The sequence below is a fragment of the Prionailurus bengalensis genome, chromosome E3 (assembly GCF_016509475.1).
Source record: "Prionailurus bengalensis isolate Pbe53 chromosome E3, Fcat_Pben_1.1_paternal_pri, whole genome shotgun sequence".
NCBI classification, from domain to species: Eukaryota; Metazoa; Chordata; class Mammalia; order Carnivora; family Felidae; genus Prionailurus; species Prionailurus bengalensis.
This window is the reverse complement of record NC_057357.1, coordinates 10,040,999-10,057,232: the sequence shown is the minus strand read 5'-3', so window position 1 is coordinate 10,057,232 and position 16,234 is coordinate 10,040,999. Positions and strand designations below refer to the sequence as shown.

General features: G+C 48.7%; 1 protein-coding gene across 1 annotated transcript in view; it reads left to right on the top strand.

The window, feature by feature from the left end:
• Positions 1–6,803: 6,803 nt before the first annotated feature.
• LOC122471347 (NADPH--cytochrome P450 reductase) overlaps positions 6,804–16,234 on the top strand; it is a 63,476-nt gene continuing 54,045 nt past the window's right edge. The window contains exon 1 of the mRNA XM_043559824.1: positions 6,804–6,923. The gene's annotated coding sequence lies outside the window, so the exon portion shown is untranslated. The remainder of the gene's footprint in view (positions 6,924–16,234) is intronic.

Sequence of the window (16,234 nt, the reverse complement as noted above, 5' to 3'; positions counted from 1 at the left end):
GGAGAAAAAGCTGACTTTGGGGTGCCCCAGCCAGAAGGGGCTGCTGCTCTAGTTCCCTGCCTCAGTTTCCTCCCCTGTTAAGAGTGGGGACAAGACCAAGGGCTCATCGAAGAGCTTCAGGAAGTCCAGGGTCCTAGGCATGAGGTTTGGCCGTGGGCTTAGAGGTCAGGGAGGTGCGTCTTCGGGCTCTACCCTCCTCTCCTCTTTGACAGTGAGGCTCACCTGTGTACTGGCCTTCTACCCCGCTGTCACACATCCATCCTTTTGCTCATGATCACAAGCCTCAGGATGCCTGTGAGAAGTGGCAAAGGCAGGCACAGGATACCTGCCCCCGCCCCCACCCCCCATTTTGCGGATAAGGAAACTGATTTCTTATCCAGGAAGGGAAATAAAGAGACTAACCACGCATCTGGTGAGCAGTCAAAGCAGAATTTGGCCCTTGACCTCCTGATGGAGGTTCTGTGCGTCTGTGCTTGGGTGACCGCCTCATCCCTGGCCCTGCAGGTATCAGGAAATCTGCCTGTGGCATCGGGAAATCTGCAAAATCATTCCCCCTGCATGCTTACGGAAACCTCCCGAGGGAAGAGGGCCAGGGCGATGCTTAATTTGACAGACTTGGAGGGCCCTGGTGGCATTTCAGACACCACGTCAGAGAGCTGGTGTGACACTTAGCATTTTTGAGCAGTGAGGAGGCTGCCTTCAGTTTACCAGCCACACCCCTCTGCATCTGTGGGCGGTGTCAACCCAACTTCTCTGAGCGCCCAGCTGACCTACGACCCACTTTGCTGTCAGCACAGAGCCCGACGGTGGGGGCCCGAACCCATAAACCGTGAGATCATGACCTGAGCTGAAGTTCCACGCTCAACCGACTTAACCACCCAGGCGCCCTGGGCATGAAGACTCTTAAAGAAACTCCAAGGTCATGGGGCACCTGGGTGGCTCAGTGGGTTAAGTTCAAACTTCTGCTCAAGTCATGATCTCACAGCTCGTGCGTTCAAGCCCGGTGTCAGGCTCTGTGCTGACAGCTCAGAGCCTGGAGCCTGCTTCAGATTCTGTGTCTCCCTCTCTCTCTGCCCCTCCCCTGCTCGTGCTCTCTCTGTTTCTCTCTCTCTCAAAAATAAATAAACATTAAAAAAAAAAAAAAAAAAGGATCTGCGTGCCCATGAAAGAGGAAGCCTGAGTCAGAAGGAGTAGAGTCAGGCCCCTGGAACAGGGGCCCCGAGAGGCTAAGGCCAGAGCCCTCAGCAGAGGGGGCTGCCTGGGCACAAGTGTGGGGAGTCCATACCAACCTGGGGAATGGTACCACTCCAAAGTAAGAGCTGAACAGAGACCTCAGGAGCTGAGTGGGTGTCCCAGGGTAGGGGTTGGGGGGAAGGGGGGTTGGGGAAGATCCAGCCTGACACTCCTAGGGATGGGGTGAGGTGGGAAGGGTTTGAACAAACTTGACAAGCTCACATGGGCACCAGGTTTGTCATTGTTCACACTTACTAGTTGTAGGATCTTGGGGAACTTGGGACAAATCCCTTCACTCTCTGAGCCTTTGTTTACTCATCTGTCAAGTGGGGATAAAAGTGTATACTTTTTTTTTTAATGTTTATTTCTTTTTAAGAGAGAGCGAGAGAGAGCACGCAAGCAGGGGAGGGACAGAGAGAGGGGGAGACACAGAATCCGAAGCAGGCTCCAGGCTCTGAGCTGTTAGCACGGAGCCCAATGCAGTGAGATCAGGATCTCCCCTGAAGTCGGACTCCTAACTGCCTGACTGAGCCACCCAGGCGTCCCACGTATACTTCTGAGAGAAGATTTGCAGTAACATGTAGAGAGTGATGAGCCCAGAGCTTGGGATCTATTTGGTACTCAATAAATGGTAGTTAGTCCCCTCTATCCCATAGCAAGTGGGAGCCCATTACAAGTGCTCAATAAGCATTTGGTTCTATAGAACAAGAGAAGGCTCCAAGGGATCATGGTGATCAAAAGGTAGTGATACAAGGTAAGATTAGCTTTGGAGGATGCTACAGTTTAAAGGCTGCTCCCAGGGAAAGACACTTTGTCTGTTGCAGGTGCAATGAGTTTTCACATTGTTCATGTTCTGGAGAACCTTATGGGGGAAATGTGTGGGACTGGACTGCCTGCAGCAGATAATAGCCCTGGTGCCCCCCCCCCCATCACTCCCTTAAAAGATCACACATTCACAATGAACTGTTAATGCGGTCACACCTGCACCTGTTCAGTGGCGATAGCTCCCCCGCTCCAAAACCCAATAAACCAGGGCCCTGGGCAGGCCACCAAGTCCTTGTCCTGCAATGACCACAGTCCAGTCCCTAGCTCCCACCGACCCCAGTCTAGTCTCTGTAACTCCAGCCCACCTTTCCCGAATCCTCTGTGGCTCACCTAACACATGCCTCCTGTTGCCTGTATTTGGCAAGACTTGGGGGCAGAGAGACAGACAGAGGAGACCCCAGACACAGACATGACCTGGACGGACTCCAGATCGAAAGGAGACCAATATTCTGGAGATGTGACTTAAAGTAGGAAATAGTTGGGGCCTTGGAGGGCTGGACAGTAGTAAGAAGCCATCACTCCAGGAGGGCTAAGGGCAGCTTTTCGGAGGTGGGCACATTGGTGGGACACAGACATATAAACATGAAACAAGAATGACATTCCTGATGGCTCAGAGGAGTAAAAATGCACAGCGCATACCAGGATTTGTTCAATTTTGCTGGAGTATAGAGTTTGTGGAGGAAAGTCATAAAGACCAAACTGGAAAGATAAGGCTGGCTTTTGAACACCCTTGCATTCCAGACTAAGGAGATCTATCCTTTCCACACACTTTGATTGTGCACCTGCTATGAGGACTGAAACAGATAGGAACTCACACTCCGTCCTTGACAGTGACTTGTCTGGACGGGGGCAGGGGGTTGTTCAAGAACCCTGGAGGGGGTCTCTGCAAAAAGCTTGATAAACCAGATCCAGGGAGAGACAGAAGACCTGTTTCTTTTACATCATGCCTGGGGGGGGGGGGGGGGGGGCGGGGGAGGGGGTGGAAATGAACCTTTGGAAAGAGGGCAGCTGCACAGGAAGAGCCCTGAAGTCACAGGGCTGATTGGCTCATCTGTGCACACTCTGCCCAATGTTACAGCAGTGTCAATGCCGCTTGTTGCCTGGACTTCCCACGTGAGACAAAACCAAAAACACGTATAGAATGTAAACATTATCAAGCTCATTCGTGAAAATGTCGAGGGGCAGACGGCTGAACGTGGGAAGCAGAGGTGGGGGCACAGCGCAACAAGGACAAGGATACATCATGATAACATCATGGAGTATGAAGAGATATGCCTGCAGTGGATGGACAGAGAAAGGTCCAAGGCTGCTGCTTCAATTATAAAGATGACTAGTAGAGGAAGTAAAGTAAGTTATAAGTAATTATGTTGAAATGCGCGGGCAAGGGAGACAGGTTGTGGTTTTAATGACCATTAGCAGGACTGAAGAGGTAACACCTCAAATGTGGGACAACAGTCAGCCACAAAGACATTTATTTCCCAGCATGGAAATAAGGACCAGAATAAAGTGCTAAACAAGTTAAGAGGTGATTCTTTCTGGGCAGTGAAGACAAAGGGGAAAAGGAGGAGAATTGGCAGGAAACTCTTGTCCGAAACCCACATGTGTCTGATTTTGATTTCAGAAAAATCAAGTGTGTAGTTACTAATCTTTAGGGACTGGGAGCCAGTAAAAGAATTGGTTCTTTGGCCAGAGACAAGGTTGTTTGGGTATTTTTAAAAAGTGTGTATGCATTCAACTTAGGGTAAGTAAATAGTGTTTTCTTTTTCTTCTTTTTTAATTCTTTTTTAAATGTTTATTTTTGAGAGACAGCGAGACACGGAGTAGGAGTGGGGGAGGGGCAGAGAGAGCGGGAGACACAGAATCGGAAGCAGGCTCCTGGCTCTGAGCTGTCAGCACAGACCGGGACAATGTGGGGCTCCAACTCACGAACCCGCGAGATGGTGACCTGAGCTGAAGTCGGACGCTCAACCAACTGAGCCACCCAGGCACCGCAGCAACTTTCTCTAAAAACACAAACAGTAGGTCTCTACAACTGCTATCACTTTCATTTTTTAAAATCAATTTATTCGAGATTGTTCTATGTCAGCAGTGAACTTCCTCATTTGTCCTTTTTATAGCTGGGTGATATTCATGTACTGATGTAGCAACAATAAATGACAGTGTCTATTTCCCCATGGCTCCGCCCACAGTGTCTCAACAAGTTTTTGGGGTTTGTCATCATCATAGATTAAAAAGGTTATCCAGGGGCGCCTGGGTGGCGCAGTCGGTTAGGCGTCCGACTTCAGCCAGGTCACGATCTCGCGGTCCGTGAGTTCGAGCCCCGCATCAGGCTCTGGGCTGATGGCTCGGAGCCTGGAGCCTGTTTCCGATTCTGTGTCTCCCTCTCTCTCTGCCCCTCCCCTGTTCATGCTCTGTCTCTCTCTGTCCCAAAAATAAATAAACGTTGAAAAAAAAATTAAAAAAAAAAAAGGTTATCCCACACTGGGTGTTGTATGGAAACCATTTTGACAATAAATTTCATATATTGAAAAAAAAAAAAACTCCTAAGGAAAAAAAAAAAAAGGTTATCCCAACTGAGTTTTGATTTGCATTTCTTTTACGTGTGGGGTTGAAAAACTCTTCCTATGGTGAAAGGCCATTTGTATTTCTTTTTTTCTGTGAACTGATGATTCATATCTTTTGTCCACTTATGTTAATTTGTATTTCCTCATTAATTAGTGCAGCTCTTTATGAGGGAAACTAGTCCTTTGATTCTTAATAATAGCAAATATTTTCCATTTGTCTTTTGACTTTGCCTGTCTGTCTTTTTCTTTTTATGTTTATTTTTGAGAGACAGAGAGAGAGTACAAAAGCAGGGTGGCAGAGGGAGAGGGGGGTGGGGACAAAGTATCAGGAGCAGAGAGCCCGATAGGGGGCTTGAACTCATGAATTCAGAGATCATAACCTGAACCAAAATTGGATGCCTAACCAACAGAGCCACCCAGGTGCCTCCCGTCTGCAGGTCTTTGGCACACAAGTTTTTATTTTTATGTAGGCAGATTTCCCAACCTTTCATTTATGTCTTTTGGAGTTTGTCATAATTCAGAACTCCCTTTTGGAGATTAACAGGAAATTCTCCAATGTTTCCTTGTAGGACTTTGCCTTTTTCTTCTTTTTTACATCCTTTAAATTTTTTATCCATCAGGAATGTATATTGGTGAGGAGTGTGAAGTGTGTACCCAACCTACTTTTTTTTTCCGGCGGGCCAGCGAGACTGTGTTCTGGGGAGGACGAGACAGGGACAGGAAGGCAGGGCAGTGAGCAGAGAGATACGTGAAGAAGCTTCCCTGGAAGTGGGTGTAGAAGAAACTGGAGTGACACGCACAGTCTTCAGGAACCGCTGACATCATCCAGGTGAGAGTTGAACCCAGGGAAGCCTGAACTAGGGCAGAGGCAGCAGATAAGGTGAGAAGGGGGAGGGAGGGTCCTGGATATAGAATGCATAGGATTCGGTTACTGGTTCAATGGGGAGAAGCACCAAGGTGTCTGTTCCTGCCTCAGTGATCTATGATTAGCGATCAGTGTCGTAATTTGTGGCTTCACAGAAGCAGGGTACAAAGATTCAGAGTCAAAGGCTGAAGCCTCCCAGGGACACCCAGGGAAGATGTTCAACAAGATGTTGGGAAGGTGGGAGGGAGTAGCAGAGATCTGGAAGAGGAATTTCCCCACCCCTCTCTTGAGGGCCAAGTGAAAGAGTTACACCTTTCCTTGCTTGGTTGGACAGGGTGCACCTCACCCTGAGGGCTATTACATTTATCACATCTGTTGGAGGGACTTGTTCAATGGGATGGATCAGACTGGTTCTTGACAGACTGGCTCCAGAAGCCTAGAACTGGGGCCGCAGGAATAATCTCTCTCAAAGTATTGTTGTTGAGAGGCTGGTCCCGTCTTTAAAGATGGAGAATGGGCTCTGAAAGAAGTGAGTTGCCCACCGTTCCAAAAGGAATTTGCAACAGAGCCTCTACTACTACCGCTATGACGACTACCACTACTGGCAACGACTTCCATTTCTAGACCACTTACTACTGCACTGAGTTAAATCTTTTAGAAACACAAGTTATATCGCCTAGTCCTCCAAAATCAGTAACAGGCTCCCAGAGGTCAGCGCACAGAGCCTGATGCGGGGCTCAAACTCACAAAACCGTGAAATTATGACCTGAGCCAAAGTCAGGAGTAGGACGCTTAACCGACAGAGCCACCCAGGCGCCCCCAGAGGTGGGGTTCTTAACCACGACCAAAGCAGCCGGACCTTTCCAGCCAGAAGCTCCCTCTGCCTCCTCTCCGCCTCCGCGGTCCAGTGCTCGCCCCCAGCCTGTTCACTTCCCGTCCCCTACCCCAAGCGGGCCCGCATTCCCGTCCCGGCCCTCCGCGAACTGGGTTAGGGAACTGGGCCGCGGAGGAGAGGAAGCGCGAACACACGCAAGCGGCAGCCGGCAGCAGCAGGCCAGACAATCTCGGCGCACAGCCACGGCCCCGCGGTGACCCACGAAGCGGGGCAGCCCGCCCGGGTACCGGTAGCGTAACGAGCACTGAGACGCCCGCCGCCAGGAGAACCCCGCGCCAGGCTCTCTGGCCCGGCGGCGGGGCGGGACCGCTAAGGGGGCGCGGCCGGGCCGGACCGTACCAACAGGTCGGATTTGCGGGGGGGGGGGAAGCGTGGGCGGAGGAGCCCGGCTCTGACAGCGCGCGCGCGCGGCTCGGTGGGGCGGGGCGGAGTCCCGAAGGCTACGCCTCCACCCCCGCGGCCGGCGCGGGCTGTGGTAGCGCCTCAGTGGTGCGGGCCTGCGTCCTGCTCAGGTGGCCACAGTGTTGCCGGGCCGCCCGCGGTGAGTGCGTGCTTTCGTGGGTGTGGGGTTGAGAGGTCAGGGCGCCGGGGCTCTGGGTGTCGGCGCTCCTGGGCCCGACCGCTTTCGGCCGCTTCAGCTGCCCGAGCCCTCGGCGCTGGGGCGGGCTCTCGGGCCGGGTCGCTGCGTGTCTCAACTGGCGCTCTCACGGAAAGCGCGGCTCCCACCCTGGCTCTTCCAGGGGCGGCCTTTCCCCTCGCGCTGACCTCTCGCGGAGGCTTGAGGGTCGTGGTTTTCACGGCCGAGGGCGCCCGACGGGCCCTTCCGCCGAGGGCCGAGCCTCGGTGTCAGAGGGCTTGAGCTGCAATCTCCGCTCCGCCACCCTCGGCCAAGCCGCTTTTCCCCTCTGAGGCTCAGTTTCCCCATCTGTACAATGGGCCTCAGGAGAAGGCCAAGTTATTGCGGTAACTCACGTAGGAGATGCTCTGTGAATGCGACTGGAACCCGAATCCGACCCTACAGCATCAGGTGGACTCAGTTGAGGGCTCAGGGGAGCCTGCCAGCCCTTCCTTTACTGAGAATCGCACTGGGTGCGGGCAAGGGCATCCCTGGGGGGCAATGCCCCCTCCAGGGCAGGTGCCTTGGCGGCCGCTGCGACACATCGTTGCCAGGGTCTGCTAGTTAGTCGTGACCCCCTTAGCTCGTGGGAGGAATTGGGTAAGAGGTCAAGGTCTCCTGGGAGATGAGGGGGCTGCAGGGAACTTGACCTCGACATTTTGCTTACATTTCTCAAGCCCATTGTGTAAGCTGATGACCAGTACGGAAGAGTTTGGGTCCCTTTCACTGAAGGTGGCCGCCCCTTCTCTCAGACCCACAAAACACAGCCTTTCCTCTGAATTTGGCTGGGCTGGGATTCTAGAGCTCTAGCATCCAGGGAGATGGGGCTGGAGTGGGCAGTTCTGGATTTGAATCTTGGCACCTTGGCAGGACCCTTAACTTCTTGGAGCCTTTGTTGCCTCCTCGGGAGTGCAGCTACTGATACAGCCCCGTCTGCCACCCACACAGGGTTGAGGTTCTGAGCATCAAAAAAGGCTTGGAGGGTGCCACTGAGAACGGTGACCTTCCGTGTGAGCAGATCAGTTAACTAACCCTCTGGGATCCAGTGTCCTGACTGCGCTGTTACTCCTCGGGCCCTCTCGTTTGGGGAGGAGACATTGATTCCAACTCCTCGCAAGTTCTGCCTATGCCGATGGCTCCCCTTTGGGTGGTTGTGAGTCCTAGTTGGTAGAGCAGTGAACCCAGAAGGGAACGCGTTCTTTTCTCGGGGGCCCTCTGCGGAGGTCTTCTTTTCTTTTTTGAGAGAATGGACAGCCCTTGCGTTTCTCCTGGTTTGTGTACCAGCTGAGATGAGAAACTGTTTCATCGGGCAGATAGCTTCATCATTGTCTCGAGTGTCCAAAAAACAGGGCTGCGTTTCAGAGAATGGAATATTAGCCTTCAGTTGTGTTGGGGTGTTGAAAACTGCAGAGGGGTCTTAACTGTCCCAGATTCTTTGTGGCTCGCACTTGGGGGAAAACAGCAAGTAGGTTTGAGACAGAGAGAACCCCAAGGATGTGCCTCAGCACCTGGGAAGAGCATTGACTGAAGCCGACGTGAGTAAGGCAGGTGAATACTTCTGGGTGGTGTGAGTTTGTGAAAGGCCATGGGTTTGGTTGGTTGCCTGACAAACCTAACATTTTGGGACCTGCCAGCGTCTCTGAGTTGGTTCTTCCTTAACCCCTTGAAAGTCAGGATCTGAGTTACAGAAGTCCACCTGTGCTCAGGAGAGTATTTGGAATCGGGACTGCTTGGCAAATCTAGAACATTTATTTGCTAAACCTATGGAGCGTTTCAGGTTAAGAAGAGTTTAGCTTTTAAACAAAAAATTTTCCCCCTGATGGAAGCTTCTGTAGCTGTATGACCTTCCGTGGTTCCAGAGATCCCAGCTGCCCCTGCAACATCTCTGCTTCCTTGTGCCTTAGGAAGGAGCAAAGCACAGGGCTGGGGGTCATGGAACGTGCCTTCCAGCTATGGCACTAGCACCGTGTGCCTTTTGGCAAACCACATCGGGCCTGTGGGCCCTCAATTTAATGCTTTGGGATTTAACTTCTATGTCGGATTCATTTGAAAATTAAAATCAGAGGGGCGCCTGGGTGGCTCAGTTGGTTATGCATCTGACTGGATTTTGGCTCAGGTCATGATCTTGCGGTTTGTGGGTTTGAGCCCAAGCGCAGAGACTGCTTAGGATTCTCTCTCTCCCACCCCCTCCCCCTCTGCCCCTTCCCTGCTCATGCTTGCACTCTCTTTCTCTCAAAATAAATAAATAAACTTAACAAAAAAAATTAAAATCAGAAAAAAATGAGATGGAGAAATGACTGTTTTTATAAAAATGTATTTTTTTCTGTTTACAAAACTATTAAGTGCTCATTATTAAAATTATAGAAATACACAGTGTATCCAGTGAACATCCCTCATAGTCTTACACTGAGACAAAAAAATCACCACTGGTGGTATAATACGTGTTCTCCAGATATTTTCCTTCACATATAAAGACACTTATTATCTAACTTTGTTTTACTTAAAACGACAGAAATCTTTTACTATTTATTTTTACTATTTAATTTTTTTTAAATGATTGTTTATTTTATTTATTTATTTTTTTTAATTTTTTTTTTCAACTTTTTTATTTATTTTTGGGACCGAGAGAGACAGAGCATGAATGGGGGAGGGGCAGAGAGAGAGGGAGACACAGAATCGGAAACAGGCTCCAGGCTCTGAGCCATCAGCCCAGAGCCTGACGCGGGGCTCGAACTCACGGACCGCGAGATCATGACCTGGCTGAAGTCGGACGCTTAACCGACTGCGCCACCCAGGCGCCCCTTATGATTGTTTATTTTTGAGAGAGAGAGAGAAAGAGAGAACACAAGTCGGGGAGGGGCAGAGAGAGGGAGGGACACAGAATCCGAAGCAGGCCCCAGGCTCTGAGCTGTCAGCACAGAGCCTGACACGGGGCTCGAACTCACAAGCTGTGAGATCATGACCTGAGCCCAAGTCACACACTTAACCGACTGAGCCACTCAGGAACCCCTTATTATTTTAAATTTTAAATACAGAGTCATACTGTTAAACAGTCATACTGTTTTGAGGCTTGCTTTTTATTCCTTACCATGACGTCTCTATCACTTTGTAAAGATCTACCTCAGTCTTTTTTAAAATGACAGAATATTCCAGTAACCAGAATTATTGGGAAAAAATGTATTTTTTGCAGCTTTTTGCTATTGTGAATTCTGCGGCAGCCTTTGTTCTTTATCTTTGTGCCATCGGGCAAATATTTTTGTAGTATGAATTCTTAGAAGAGCTGGAACAATGTTTATGAGCTTTTAAATGTATTATTTAACAGATACTGAATACCATATACCAGGCACTACTTAGGTATCGAAGGTTTGGCTATGACAAAACAGACAAACCCCCCATGAGTCTGACCTCTTATGGGGGGCAAACAACATAATGGTTTATCAAATGATACCTAATTTGGGATTTAACTTTTTATTACATAGCAGATTCACTTAAAAATGAAAATCAGAAAAAAGTGAAATGGAGAAATGACTTTTTTATAAAAAATGTATTTTTTCTGCTTACCAAAAAAGGAAGTGCTTTTTTATTTAAAAAAGACTATTACAGAAATATGCAATATAGACTGTGAATGTCCTTCATAGCCTTCCACTGCGACATTTTCTTTATCGAGAAAAATAATACAAAGGAGTGTGTGTGTGTGTGTTTATAGAAATGGTGTGACTTTAAATGTCAATTGGTATTAAACTCCCCTCCAAAAACAGTACCTTATTATGCTCCAGAGACTCAGCATTTTTAAATTCAGAATTCTCAGGTCAGTCATGACAATGCAATGCTAATGGCAAAGAGTGTTTTTATTTCAGGATAATTTGTGCCAGACTCTGTGTTAAGTTTGTATTATGTATGCACACGTGTGTGCATGCACACACCCAATATTGTGTGCGTGTGTGTGTATTTTTAAGTTCTTCCGATGACCCCAAAAGGCTAGTGTGTTCATGACCACCTCACAGCGGGGGAGGCCATCTCAGAGATGCAGTCATTTGCTCAAGGCTGAGGGTGAAGCTGAGGCCTCACCAGGACCCCTCTGCCTCCAGAACCTTCGCTCTCCTTTTGTGCTGTGTTATCTCATTTTCTGACTGTACAGGATTTTTTTTTTTTTTGGGTGGAAGGGAAATCACATAATCCATGTAGTTGTTCAATAATATGATTGTTCCTCCCCACTTCCAATACCAAAACACCAGTAAGTATGTCTGTCTTTTCTTTTTTAATTAAAAAAAAAATATATATACATATATATATATTTTTTTTTAAAGTAAATTCTACCCCTGACATGGCTGAAACTCACACCCGTTGAGATCAAGAGTTACATGTCCTTTCTACTGAGCCAGCCAGGTGCCCCTCAGTATGTTTTAATACGTCTCACTGTATGTTATAGTGTAAGAAACATAAATGAAATTAGTATCTTATATATAGAGAGATAATGCCTGTCCATTATCATCATCATCATCATCATCATCATCATATAGGCTACAGAACAAAGCTTCTTTTTCTGTGTAGTTCTGTTGTCTGGCATTCGATAGAGATTTAGACTCCCCTGGCAGGTGGGAGAAGCTCCTGGGTCAGAGGTAGCATACCAGCTTATACAGGTGTTGGCTTGCTCCAAGCCTTATTTGGTTCAGCCATGAAGTGGGAGAAAGAATCCACACTCCCCCTGCCTCCTGGAACAGTTCAAAAGGTGTTTATTTTCCAGCGGTTAATTCTCCCCATTCTTGGCAGTGTTTCCATCCCTGTGGAATGATGCTTAAAAAACACGTATTTGGCCCTCAGGTTCTAAGAGTCTGTTTAGAGCCTGGTGCAGGCGCTTGAGAATTCTGTCAGGGAGGAGAGCAAACATAAAGCAAGCAATTACGGCAGAATGTGTTGAGTTCGTTCTGGAGATAGAGCGTGTGAGATGCTTATTCTCGGTGCTGAGCCCAGCATGTGCTGGGGAACACTCAGGGTGAGCTGCTTTTATATAGGGGTCATGCAAGGCTCCACAGAAGAGGTGACATTTAATTTGGGTCTTGGAGGGTAGGTGGGATTTCACTGAACCCATGAAGGCACACTTCCCCCAGGGGGTGTAGGGTAGAGGTTGCCTGAGGCTTGAAAGCAATCTGGGGCTTATCTGAAGGGGTCTTGTGGTCCATGCTAAGTGATGGGAAGGCTTTGAACTAGGTGGATGATGTGACTAGGACAGAGCAGCGTATTCTTGTAGTGGGTTTTCAGACCCTCTCACTGCCAATATCCTCCCTTCTGGGTGAATTGCTCATTTGGGAATCTTACTCCGCTTAAATCTGTACCCTACTGTTTTAGTCTTTTACATCCTGAAAGCGTTATTCCTTTCCCAACCCCCTCCCCGGGTGAGGTGTTCACATTAGTCGTGTACCTGTCAGGGTGTGTGTGTGTGTGTGTGTGAAGGTGGTGGAGGAGTCCCATGAGGCAGACTGTGGCTCTTAGAAGGCTGGTGGCTCCTGTGGGTCGGGTCCACTGGCACCAAATTCATCAGCCTGTTATGCCTGATGCTGGTTGGTGTGGCCACTCGGTTGACACTGGAGTATATTGTGAACAAAGCATCTCGGGGACCTGGTCCTTGTGGGTGTCTTGTGGAGAAAACTGCTGATGCGGGGGCTTTCTTTCACTTGTAAAAAGGTGACTGTGGAGGGGGGAAATCTCCTTTGATTGGGGTGCTGGAGGGGGAGGGATTCTGATCTTTGCACAGCACCTGCACATGGCTCAGAGGACTGGACACGCACCTCCCAGAAACTAATCAGTTTCTTTTTTTTTTTTTTTTTTTAATTTTTTTTTTAACGTTTATTTATTTTTGAGACAGAGAGAGACAGAGCATGAACGGGGGAGGGTCAGAGACAGAGGGAGACACAGAATCTGAAACAGGCTCCAGGCTCTGAGCTGTCAGCACAGAGCCCGACGCGGGGCTCGAACTCACGGGCCGCGAGATCATGACCTGGGCCGAAGTCGGCCGCTTAACCGACTGAGCCACCCAGGCACCCTGAAACTAATCCGTTTCAAGGCTAAACTAGAATATAATGATGGGCCAAATGGTGGTATCATCAGCCATGGACTGTTTCTCAGGGAATTGGATTCTTTCATCTTTATGTGTTTTTGAGAGAGAGAGAGAGAGAGAGAGAGAGAGAGAGAGAAAGAGAAAGAATGATCAGGGGAGGGTCAGAGAGAGAGGGAGACACAGAATCCAAAGCAGGCTCCAGGCTCTGAGGTGCCCTCTGATGTGGGATTTACATAATTTGCTTCTAGGTGAAATTTATGAACTATGTTTAGTCATTTTTTTTTTTTATCTCCCCTCATTTAATCTTCAGTGCCTTTTCCGGTGCCCTCCCACCCCCTGCCTCCCTTCTGTATGATCTGTTCCTTTGGTGCTCACGTAACAGCACTGTGACCTTGTGATACTTTGATCCTCGCTGGCATACCACCTCACTGCATTGGGTAGGCTGGGTCTGTACAAAGGTTTGAGGGCGGTGTTGGAACACATGAACTTATGCTCACCTCTGAATCCAGAGGCGTTGACTGTATCTGTAGGTCACTTGGGGTCGGTTTTCAACACTGCAAACAGGGATGGAATGTGTTAGCCAATTGGGCTCAGCTGCTTCTGTGGGTGGGGTTTGGGTTGGGACTCATTCCAAACATCAGCAGGTTTCCTGGCTGGGATTTGTAGTCTTGTGAAGAGCATCGTTGGTTTCAGTTAAGGGTTTAAGAACCTTTGTGATTGTTTAAGAAACCACACAGTGTCATGTGGATAGGTTGAGCGCCGTCCTTTATGTAATGTGATTTGAAAACTCTAAAAGGTCGTGTATGTAGCATGGCAACAGAGATGGAAAAGCTCGCTCCACCTGCCTGAAACCCCACCAGCAAGGTCTCTCTCCCTGTTAGTGACCTCACCCAGTTCCTGGTCCCTGAAGCTCTAAAGGCAAAAGATAGGTTGACCTCTGCCTTCCTCTTCGTTCTCGGTTTCCACCACCATGCAGTCCTGTCTGTTTTTAGTCTTTGACTCTCTCTCCCCTGCTGTGGTCTTATCGCAACTCCTTCATTTCCTGCTGCAGTCGCCCCTAATTGGCCCCCCGAATCCATAATTCCTTCCCACTCCTCCCTACCACTTCTCAAGGTCTATCCATGCTGGTTGATCTCCAAGCCCTGCTTTTTTTTTTTTTTTTTTGAAATTGTTTGTTTGTTTGTTTGTTTATTTGTTTATTTTGAGAGAGAGAAAGTGCATGTGTGCAAGCTGGGCAGAGAGAAAGGGAGAGCCCCCAAGCAGGCTCCGCACTGTCACTACAGAGCCCGACACAGGGCTCGATCTCGAGAACCGTGAGATCACGACGGGAGCCGAAATCAAGAGTCGGATGCTTAACTGACTGAGCCACCCAAGCACTCCCTCCAGGCCCCCCTTTTATCACCCCCCCTTTGCTCAAAAACTCATAGTCGCTCTCACTGATATAATTGTTTGGTGTTTTTTCCTTTTTCCTCTTTTTTTTTCCTTTTACCCCTGGAAAGGATATGGAAGTGGCTTGTAATAAAAGGAGAGCCTACTTCTCTCTCTCTCCCTAATGGCAGTGTGGTTGGACTAGAACGTGAATTCAGTAAGAACAGGGAACCTCCCCATCATTGGCATGAGACTCAGCCAGTGTGTGGTACAGTGCCATGTAAGGCAGGCACTCTTGCTGAATACCAACTGAAGAGGAATGAATGGGTGAATGAATGATTATGGCCCCTTTCTCCCTATTTTCCTGCTAAGCTTCCTCCTACATTTTGATTGAGCCCAGATGCCAATGTTGGGTCTGATCTGTATTTTTTGAGATTATTCTAAGATGCAATATGAACCTTTTGGAGGATTTTAGTTTCCCATCTAGGTATGAAGATTTAAATGTTTCAAGTTCCTCCTGCAATTAGTCGTTCATTCAGTAATTCAATGATTAATCATTTTAGGGGCGCCTGGGTGGCTCAGTCGGTTGAGTGACCGACTTCAGCTCAGGTCGTGATCTTGCGGTTTGGGAGTTCGGGCCCTGCGTTGGGCTTTGTGCTGACAGTTCAGAGCCTGGAGCCTGCTTCGGATTCTGTGTCTCCCTCTCTTCTCTGCCCCTACCTCACTCATGCTCTGTCTCTCTCTGTCTCAGAAATAAACATTAAAAAAAATTTTTTTTTAATAATTAATCATTTTATAATTGAAAAAGAGAAGGAACTTGGGTACCTTCCCTGTAATATTCTAGGTCTTCCTAGATATTTCTGGATTTGGTCTGCATGTCAAAAACATGAATAAATGTGTTTATTTAAAAAATTCTGAAGTGAAAAGAGGGTTCTAGTGTAACCTTTGATTGCTTCTTGGCCTTTTGGCTAAGATCCAGTATGGTGTAACCTTTGAGTGTCTGTTGCATGTCAGGTCCTGTGCTGGGTATTTTATATCTCATGTAATCATCCTAACACCGTGAGGATGGTCAGTGAGGGGACTGAGGCTGAGTGACAAGAGTGCCTAGGGTCCCACCGTGTGTAGGTGGCGTATCTGAACCACGGTCTGTCTGCCTACAAGGCCCATGTTCTTTCATGTCTCAGCTGGGTTTTAAGTTAGTTGAGTTCCAAGGCCAATCCTCTCCTCAGCCAAACCCCAAACCAAGGAGACAACTAAAAGCCGAGAGTCTAGTCATTGAGAGAAGTACACTGGGAGGCAGGTAATTGCACCAGAAGGCGGTCAAGGGAAGCTATTGGGTTAAGCACAAAAACACTCAGCTCAGCACTTCCTAGAAGGCAAGCCAGAGAAGGATGGGAACGAACAGCAAGCATTACTGAAAAAAGGAAGTGGGCCAGTTTAATACAAGAAGCCCTTTCCCTGGGCCTTCATCTGAGGCTCACTGAATAAGGCAGCGGAGCGGGTTCTGTATCCAGCAGGTGTTGGTAGAGCACTTGTGAGTACCAGGCCCCGTTAGAGGTGCTGGGACTGCACCCATGTGTGGACACGACCGACGGGATGAAGGCGGCTCAGGCCTGAGCAGAGGGAGCGTTCCATGGAACAGAGGAGCATGGCCCACAGGGAGCCCTTCCTGGGACCCGCTTGGGTAAAGGCAGAGAACTTCAGTCTCTGTTATACTCCTGCAAGGGCAGATCTTTGGGGGGTGGGAGCAAGAGAAGGCTCGGCGTCATGGGGAAAGCAGTAGAATCCAGGACAGTGAGTGTGGAGAGTCCCT